Genomic DNA, 9,713 nt, shown 5'->3' with positions numbered 1-9,713 from the left:
CCGTTGCGGAGCACAGGCTCCGGACGCGCAGGCTCAGCGGCCATGGCTCACGGGCCCAGCCGCTCCGCGGCATGTGGGATCTTCCCGGACCGGGGCACGAACCCGTGTCCCCTGCATCGGCAGGCAGACTCTCAACCACTGCGCCACCAGGGAAGCCCATCTGTGGCCCTTTTAAATCAACCACACCATCTGATTTCCACAGCACAGAGATGGAGGGGACCGAATATTCTGACCTCAGCAGAGTTTTATTTACTTTTCTTCATTTCTTCACAGGAAAGGAACATTTACTTTCTGACAACATCAAGATTATCAGTTTTTAAAAGACCCGAGGTTAAGGAATACTCAACATGGAATCAGAAAACAAATAATGAAAATCAATTATTCATGAACTAAAAGTTCAGTAGCTATAAATACATATATATGTGTGTATATATACACATATATATACACATAAGAGGATATATTTATATCTTGACCATCAGAAGAACCTGGAAAAATTTCGCTAAATATTCATGTCAAGTCTCACCTCAGATATACAGAATAAGGGCTCGCTGGATCAGTGTTTCTTCTTTTATTTATTTACTTTTTAAATTAATTAATTAATTAATTAATTTTTGGCTGCGTTGTGTCTTCGTTGCTGCTCACGGGCTTTCTCTAGTTGTGGTGAGCAGGGGCTACTCTTTGTTGCGGTGCACAGGCTTCTCACTGCAGTGGCTTCTCTTGTTGTGGAGCACGGTCTCTAGGTGTGTGGGTTTCAGTAGTTGTGGCTTGCAGGCTCTAGAGTGCAGGCTCAGTAGTTGTGGTGCACGGGCTTAGTTGCTCCGCGGCATGTGGGATCTTCCTGGACCAGGGCTCGAACCCGTGTCCCCTGCATTGGCAGGCGGATTCTTAACCACTGTGCCACTGGGGAAGTCCCTCTTCTTTTATTTTTTTTTAAAAAAATTTTGCAAAGGTACCCCAAAGTAGAATAATACCATGAATTCTCAAGTATTCATCCCTCACCTTCAACATTTAACAACATTTTGCCGATTTTCTTTCATCTTGCAGTCCTCCCCACTTCTTTTTCTTTATAGTGTGTTAAAGTAAGTTTCAGAAAATATTATTTTTTTCTTGATATGTGTATTTATTAAAGATTTCCCAGATGATTGATATGCAGGTGGATGAGACAGAAACAGTTGGGGGTCACAGTATCCACCACGGGCTCCTCTACAATTCCCAGTCTTTATACCTGGGTCAGGGCCATGGGACTTGTCCTGGCCAATAGCTAAGGGTAGCAGTAACTGGCATCCTTCCAGCTTGAGGCATTAAGAGCTAGGGGCCTCCTCCATTGCTCTATCCTCCTGTTTCAGTGACCTTGGAATTCTGATGTTCCAAGTGACATTGATACAGCATGGAAGGAGGCTGCTACTTCACAGCAGATTTTATGTGAGAAGTCTTTACCTTCTCAAGCTACTAAAACTGGGGAGTTTATCTTTTATCTCAGCATCGCCTAGCCTGGTTGAAAAGAAGCACAATGTCAGGAGCCCTATTTGCTTCTAGCTTACCATGAGACCAGCGGCAATTCAGCAAAACTCTTTAAGCCTCAGTTTCTTCATCCACAGAATGGGTAGCAATAACACCTGTGGTGAGAGTGAGATAGTGGGAGAAAAACTGTTTAAAAAATTATAAATTATTATAAAATGTGGTGGTTAGATTATTGTTCAGGCTAGCAAAATACCCTTCCTACCATCAAGAACTGAAAAACATGGTAAGGACTAAGTACAATTTGTCACACAGGAAAGGTTTTATTAGTTCATCCACAATGTAGATCCACAATGTTACTATATTTTAAACTATTAACATTGGGGTTGCGTGTATCTATATTCACAATTTTAAAACCTCAGCAGTAGGCCATATGGAAAAAGGATCATTTTCAACTGATTCATACAGTCTTTGTAACCCTGTGGGATGTAGTCCTGGGTGCTTGGAGGGGGTAGAAGGTCATTACCCATAAAGTGTCCTGCACACCCACCCAAATTCATCTACATTCCCAACTCCACCAACATATTTAGTAGGAACAACAGATTCACATGACAGTAGGGTTGTGATATAATTCATCTTCCAAACCCAGACATAGAGTGAAAGGAATAGTAGTAATAATAATGCAAGGATAACAGGTGTACCTGGGAACCTGGGAGACATGGTCCCCCTACACTTGTATACAAATAGAGGATAGGAAGAAAGAGTAGGAATAATTTCATAATTGATCAAGAGATAAATATTTATACCTAGTTTTTTGTAAAGAGGAGGAGGGGAAGGAAGAGGGAGAGAGGAAGGACGAGAAGACAGAGCAAAAATGAGGAAGCTGGGAAAGGAAGGACGAAAAGGGAAGGGAAGGGGAGGGGAAAAAAGAAAGGAAGAAAAAGTACTGGTGCCCTAACCTACATCTATAATGGGATTAAACTGTGGGGAAACAGCTTTATTTGCCCAAACTGATGGGCCTTTGGGGGTAGCAAAACACACCTTTGAAGGTCAAGGAACTGCCCTCACAGGGCGTGTGACTTGACCAACATGACTGGGCATTTCTGAGAAGTAGATGGGTTTGGAGAAGACGATTGAATAGCCAGGAGGGCAGCCTTCTGGAGGTCCTGACAGCTAGGCTAAGAATTTTGGTTTTAATTCTTTAAATTCAGCTTCTGAGACTTCCCAGGTCCCTGGGAATACATACTGAGGGGCCAGAGGATATGAGAAGCCACAGAATAAACTAGATGCTTATTTCTAATGGGTCAAATTTTTTAGTCATGGTGGCGTATGTGCAGAGATTGAAAATTTTCACCAAAAATTATTTTACGATGTTACATTAAAACATTCAAAAGTACATTATGAAATGCAAAAGCCTTATGTCTTTTAAAGGCAAAACACAAGGATTCATTTTTTAAATGTCTGTTTGTTTTACAATTTTGCAAAATTCGTCTATGTGAGCTCTGTCCTCAGGCCATGGAATTTTGCATTTATTCTTTTCTTCAGAGAGAAGCACTTGGGCAGAAATGTTTGAAATGGCTTTTTTTAAGCAGCAGGACATCAGCAAAGAAGACAGTAGGGAGCTGTGACATAAATGTTGTCTTGGAAAGGTTAGTCTGGTACCTGTAGGGTAAATGGAGTACAGAGCAGTGGAAGCAGATAGGAGTAGACAATCAGGCCCACAAAAGACCAAGCAAGGAATGTTTGGGCCTGGCTGATGAGTTTAACTGGGGCTGAGAATGGAGGAATGCGCCAGACGTCCCTCCTGCTACCCCTGAAACCAGTCCTTTGTCCCTGCTCTCAGCAACTTTATGATGTCTCAATACAAAGATACCAAAAAACACTAGACATCGGAGTTTTCTCTTGTAGCCTCAGCAGCCCATACAGGGCCTGGCATTTAAAAGGTACCCAATAAATGTTTGTAAGATGGGATGGAATTAAATGGAATGGGATGGGATGATGGGAAGGAAGTGACAAGATATATTGACTGAATGAATAATTATGTGAGAAAGAAAATCCAGAGAAAATTGCTGGCCTGCCTTATGAGGAACAGCACGTAACTTAATTTGAAATGCAATGCAATGTGTGCACTATTATTAACAACAAAGATTCAGTATTGTGCAAACTAGGAGCTCCTTACATGTATGAAGAGCTCTGAATGTAAAAGCAAGGCATTGATGCTAGTGGTGTTATTATATCTCAGATGAAGGAGCAGTAATACCGGAGGAACTGGCTCTGGGCACAGACCTCAGGGCACTCACAATCAGCCAACCAGCCTCCGAAAGCTACTAGAGGAATAGGACCTTGAAAAAGGCCAAGCAATGTATAAAGCAAGGTGAAGAACTCCCTAAAACCTCAGCGGCACCCTCAGGCTGGGCTCCCAGGTCCAGATTCAACTGCTTTTCTGTCTGGTTTCTGTCACTATGATCACTGACTATGTTATGTTACCTGGCAGAAGGGACTTTGTAGATATGATTAAGATTACAGATTTTGAGATTGGGAGGTTATCCTGGATTATATAAGTGGGTCCAATCTAACCACATTAGCTCTTAAAAATCAGCCCTTAAAAAGTCTGTGAGAGAGAGAGATGAGGCATGACAAGGACTCAATAAATATTGCTAGCTTTATAGACAAATGTACTCATGAGACAAGGCATGTGAGCAGCTGCTAGAACCTGAGAACTACACCCAGATGACAACTAGCAAGGTAACAGAAACCTCAGTCCAACAACCACATGAACCTGAATTCTGCCAGGAAGCCTATATGAACCTGGGGACAGAGTCTCCCCCAGAGACTCCAGTAAGGAACACAGCTCTGCCCACACCTTGGTTCTAACCCATTGAGACCTGAGTCAGACTTCTGACCTACAGAATTGCAAGATAATAAACTTGTGTCACTAAATTGTGGTAAGTTGCTATAATAATAATAGAAAACTAATACAGTGGCCATGAAATGTATTTGTCAAAGTAAACAACTCGATGTACATAAAGACAGACTTACAAAAGCCAAAGATTAAATTTATAAGCCAAGAGACAGACAAAGAAACAAAGAAACAAACAAAATGGAACAAATAAAGAGGTGAAAGGTATACAAACAGTGTCAAGAGTTACAAGGTCAGAAGTGGTGCCAATAGCAACTTAATAAAAATCCCAAAAGGACAGGAAAAAGAGGCTGTAGGAGAGGAAATAATTAAAGAGCTAATAACTGAGAAATTCCCTAGTAATTAAAAATAATTATAATACAGATTGAAAGGGATCATAGAATTCCTAGCAAAGATATACAATAATATTTTTAATAAATAGAAATAAATAAATATACAAACCCACACCTAGGTATATCACAATTTACATCAAAACCAGAAAAGTCTACAAGTTTACAAAAGGGGAAAAAGCAAAAGAAGAATCAGATAAACATCTATCTTCTCAACAGATTACTTTTAGTGGAAAATAAAGAATAACTTATATTTTCACTTTACCTGAAGGGGATAAAATAAAGATATTTTCAGTCAAAACAGGACTTAAAAGTATTCAAGCAAAAATAAAAATTAACCCAAAGGGAAGCAATGGGATATATAAATAAGTATATTAAAAGAAGTATCTAAATAAATAAATACAAAAATATATATTGATTAACTACCTGGAAATAAAATCTTAAATAATACCTACAAGAGATCTAGAGCAGGAGAAGACACCAAAAGAGCTGAAAGTCTGGGAAGGTTCTTATTCTGTCTGAGGTGAAGACATTGTTAATGATAAGCCTAAGACATTGATAGGGGAAAATGAGTGTATGAATGGCTCTTAGTGAGTAGGAAAGTCTAGCAGAAAAAATAAAAATAGAATGTATGCTTCTCACCATTAGAAAAGAAAAAAAACTAACAAAAATTCTTGTTCTTTCAAATAGGTGACAGCAAAATAGAAAAGTCAGCATAGGAAAAGAAAAATAAGTAAGCATAGAAAATAGAAAATGCACTCTCATGCTCATAAATGTCAGAAGTAAGTTTTAATACATTAATAACTATAATAAGTAGAATAATTAAACTCAGTGACTAAAATAAGGAGATTATCAGATTTTATCTTTCAAAAAGATGCATCATTGTTGTCTATAGAAGACAAAGAGGGGGAGGTGGCAGAGAGAAGTTGAAAATGAAAAGATTTTTTAAAAGATACACAAGACAAATATGAAACAAACAATAACCTAAAAAAATTGAGTGGCAGTATTTGAAGTAAAAATTCTAAAATAACTCAAAGTAAGTTTTCAAATGGTAAAAGGAAAAATATTATAAGAAGGTATGCAATCATAAACAGATATATGTCTCTTTTCTTCTTTTTCTATTATAATTATATAACTTATCAATGCAACAATGGATAGAATTACAGAAGAAAGTAGCTAAGTCTATAGTACATTATAGTTGAAGATTTTAACACATTCATACCCCAAAATTATAGATTGGGCAGACAAAAACCAAACATGAATAGATATTGGAACAGTCACCTCACAGTATATGATCCTTCTAGAGTAGGTATGAAATATTTTTTTAAAACATGTATTAAGTGACAAAGGAAATATAAATTAATTCCAAATGATCACTATAAGACAGACTATGTTCTCAGACTTTTTAAAACAATTACAGACAACTAATGAAAATATAGCTGGATTATTTCATATGTATGGAAACTAAAATAGTTATTTTTAGATCAGCCATTAGATAAAATGGATACTGTAAAGGAGCTGTGAAATACTAGAAATGAAAAACAATGAAAGCTATATTTGATAGAGTAATGAAATCAATCTAAGACAAGATTGAAAGAAAAATGGGGCAAAATGGAAAGAACACCAAAAAATAATAATACTGATTAAAAAAGATGGTTTTTTTCCTGTGAAAAGTCTAATAACACATAATTTTCTGGAAGGACTAATAAAAGATACAAATGAACAAATTGTAGGGAATATGGGGATACACTGCAGATACAGAAGTAATAAAGGCCATAAAAGCATATATGAATAACTACATGCCCATCTTTTTGAAAACCTAGATGGGAAGACTGAATTACTAGACAAATGTAAAATGCACAAATCAGCACAATAAGAAATAGAATATTTGAAAAGGAAAATAATTTAAAAATAGAATGATAAATAAAATTATTTCTCTCCCACAATACAAAAAGCAGTAAAGAGGAAATAAAACAACAAGAATTAAAAGACCCACACCTGGGGCTTCCCTGGTGGCGCAGTGGTTGAGAGTCCGCCTGCCGATGCAGGGGATGTGGGTTCATGCCCCGGTCTGGGAGGATCCCACACGTCGTGGAGCGGCTAGGCCCATGATCCATGGCCGCTGAGCCTGCGCGTCCGGAGCCTGTGCTCCGCAACAGGAGAGGCCACAACAGTGAGAGGCCCATGTACCGCAAAATAAATAAATAAATAAATAAATAAATAAAAAAGACCCACGCCTGGATGGTTTTAAAGGTGTTTGCCATATTTTCAAGGAATAGATATTTTATATATTATAAATATATAATTTACATGGACAATGGAAAAAGACAACAAAGTTGCCCAGATTTTCCAAAGAGTTGATACAAAACCCAGAAAGCACAAGAGACTTCTGCTTCCAACCAAGACGAAGTGAAAGGGACTGGATTTAACCTACCCACCTGAAACAATTTTTTAAAAAGAATAAAGACAATAGTTTTTACACATTGGGCACCAGGCAACAAAGGACAGTGATCCACGAGAGAGAGGAAACAAAACAACATAAACCCTGTGATTGCCCCAGATTATTACCTGGAGGTAATTTCTAGACTGCTATGTAAAAAGGAAGAACACTGTTGGAGTCTGGTGATCTCCTTAAGTTGAGGAGACAGAGCTAGTAGTCTGAGAGACTAGACTTCACATGGAAAAGTACCAGATAAGATAAAGGTACACAGAGAGAGAACTCAAGAGATTGGCAGAGGGTCCCTGTGAAGACTTCAGTTGAGTATGTAGTACTCATGTATAATTTTCCTCATGTATATGAGGAAATTACCTACTGCTGGGGAAAGAACTATCCAAAGAAGCAGAAGGAACAATTCTTGAAGCTCACACAAGTCCAGAAATAGCACCTATTCCCACCAGCCAGAGTGAAAGTCTTTGTAATGCACTGGACATTTCAGTACAGTACATAGTACTCAGAACTTGTATTGTTTCAGTGTTGGGCTAAAATCAGCCCTAGACGAAAAGCTTTTCTAGCCCTGCCTAACAAAAGTTAAAAGCAAAGCCTCCAAAGGAACAAACTATTTCCAAGTAACTCATTTGCATCCTAGAACAAAATTTAAATATTCTTATAATAATACAAAAACTTCCACTACCCTGTAAAGGTAAAATTCTGAATATATGACATCAAATAAAAAGTTACCAAGCATGCAAAGATATGGGTAAATATGGGCCATAATACGGCGTAATATCTATCAATGGACACTGGTTCATAAATTACACAGGACTATAGAATTAGTAAACAAAAATATTGAAACATGTAACTATATCCTATATGCTCAAGAATATAAAGGAAAGATTAAGCATGGTATGCAGAGACAGAGAAGATTTTTTAAAAAAGACCCAACTTGAAATTTTAGAAATGAAAAATATAATGACTGTGATGAAAAAATACCCTGGAAGAAATGAATGCTATTTTAGACACTGAAGAAGAAAAGATTAGTGAACATGAAGACACAGCAATAGAAATTGTCCAAAATAAAACATCTGGAGACCAAAGATTGAAAAGAAAGTGACCAGAGCACCAGTAAGCACCCTAATATACATATAATTGAAGTCCTTAAAGGAGAGGGAAATATTTGAAGAAATTATGGCTGAAATTTTTCAAAATTTAATGAAGAAAATAAACCCACATACCTAAGAAGCTAAGCAAAATAAATAAATTTGTGTTATATATATAAACATATATGTATTTATATGTATACAGACACACACACACACAATGTATGGTCAAGAGGGAGAAATGAAAATATGCTGTAATAAGGTTGTTGTGTCACATGTGCCATTGTACAATATTCCCTGAAGTCATTCACAGGGTTCATGTGAGCCATAAACCCAAACACTGCCATTAAAAAAACAACAAAAAAAGAGGTACAGCTAACAAGACAATACAGGAGGCAAAATGGAACCATAAATTATGCTCAGTTAGCTCAAATAAAGACAAAGGAAAGAGGGAACAAATAACAAATGGGAAAAACAGACCATAAATAGCAAAATGGTAGGTTTAAGCCCAGCCATACCAATAATAACATTCAATGTAAATGATCAAAAAACTCTAATGAAATGACAGATTGTCAGATTGGATAAAAAATTAAGACTCACGTCATGTAATTAAATCTTGTTTACAATTATCTGAAGCTAGACTCTAATATACACAAAAACAAAGTACTTAGGCTTGGTTGTCAGGAATGCAATGACCATGTAAATCAAAGGAAGATTGTACTTGGACATTAGTTCAGAACTTTATCATGAGATGGTCGACATTTTGCAAAATAACATCATCAATAGCAACACTCTCACAGCGTTTTGAGTCACATTTTCACATACCTAATCCGTCTGCATTTGTAGCTGTTATATTCACAGTAATTCTTCAAATAGGTGCAAACATCTGATTACTTTATTTCTCTTTTGTTATAGCCAATGACCAGTCATTTACATATTGAAAACACATCATTCTATCATTACTTCTTTTTTTATTTCTCCTCTGTATCACACTTAGGATTTTATACAGATGTTTTAAGATTATATATATTGGTGCCTTACGTTATATAGGAGTTTTATTTCAGGACAACAGATATAACATTGAAGCTCAACCATATCAAGGAAAACTTCAAAACATTAACAACACTTAAAGGAGTTGTTCCATCTATTAGAACTGGAAACCACTGGCACAGACCAACGTCCATAAATCACAGTTAAGGCACCTGAGGCCTGGGGAGAAAAATGACTTACCCAAAGTCACACAACTAGATTCATACTCACAGTGATCATATATACTGGATTTTTCAGGACAGTCTTCCTCATTGTCCCTACAAATCATTGAAATATCTTTACGATAACTCCTAGATTACCAATTATAAACCAAAGGACTGAAAATCAGGACACATGGTCACCAGTTCTTTTAAAAAAAACTCCATAAGGATACCATAAACAAGACCAAAAGACAACCCTCAGAATGGGAGAAAATA

Source organism: Physeter macrocephalus, chromosome 19 (assembly GCF_002837175.3).
Source record: "Physeter macrocephalus isolate SW-GA chromosome 19, ASM283717v5, whole genome shotgun sequence".
In the NCBI taxonomy this organism is placed as follows: Eukaryota; Metazoa; Chordata; class Mammalia; order Artiodactyla; family Physeteridae; genus Physeter; species Physeter macrocephalus.
Note: the sequence above shows the minus strand (reverse complement) of the source record.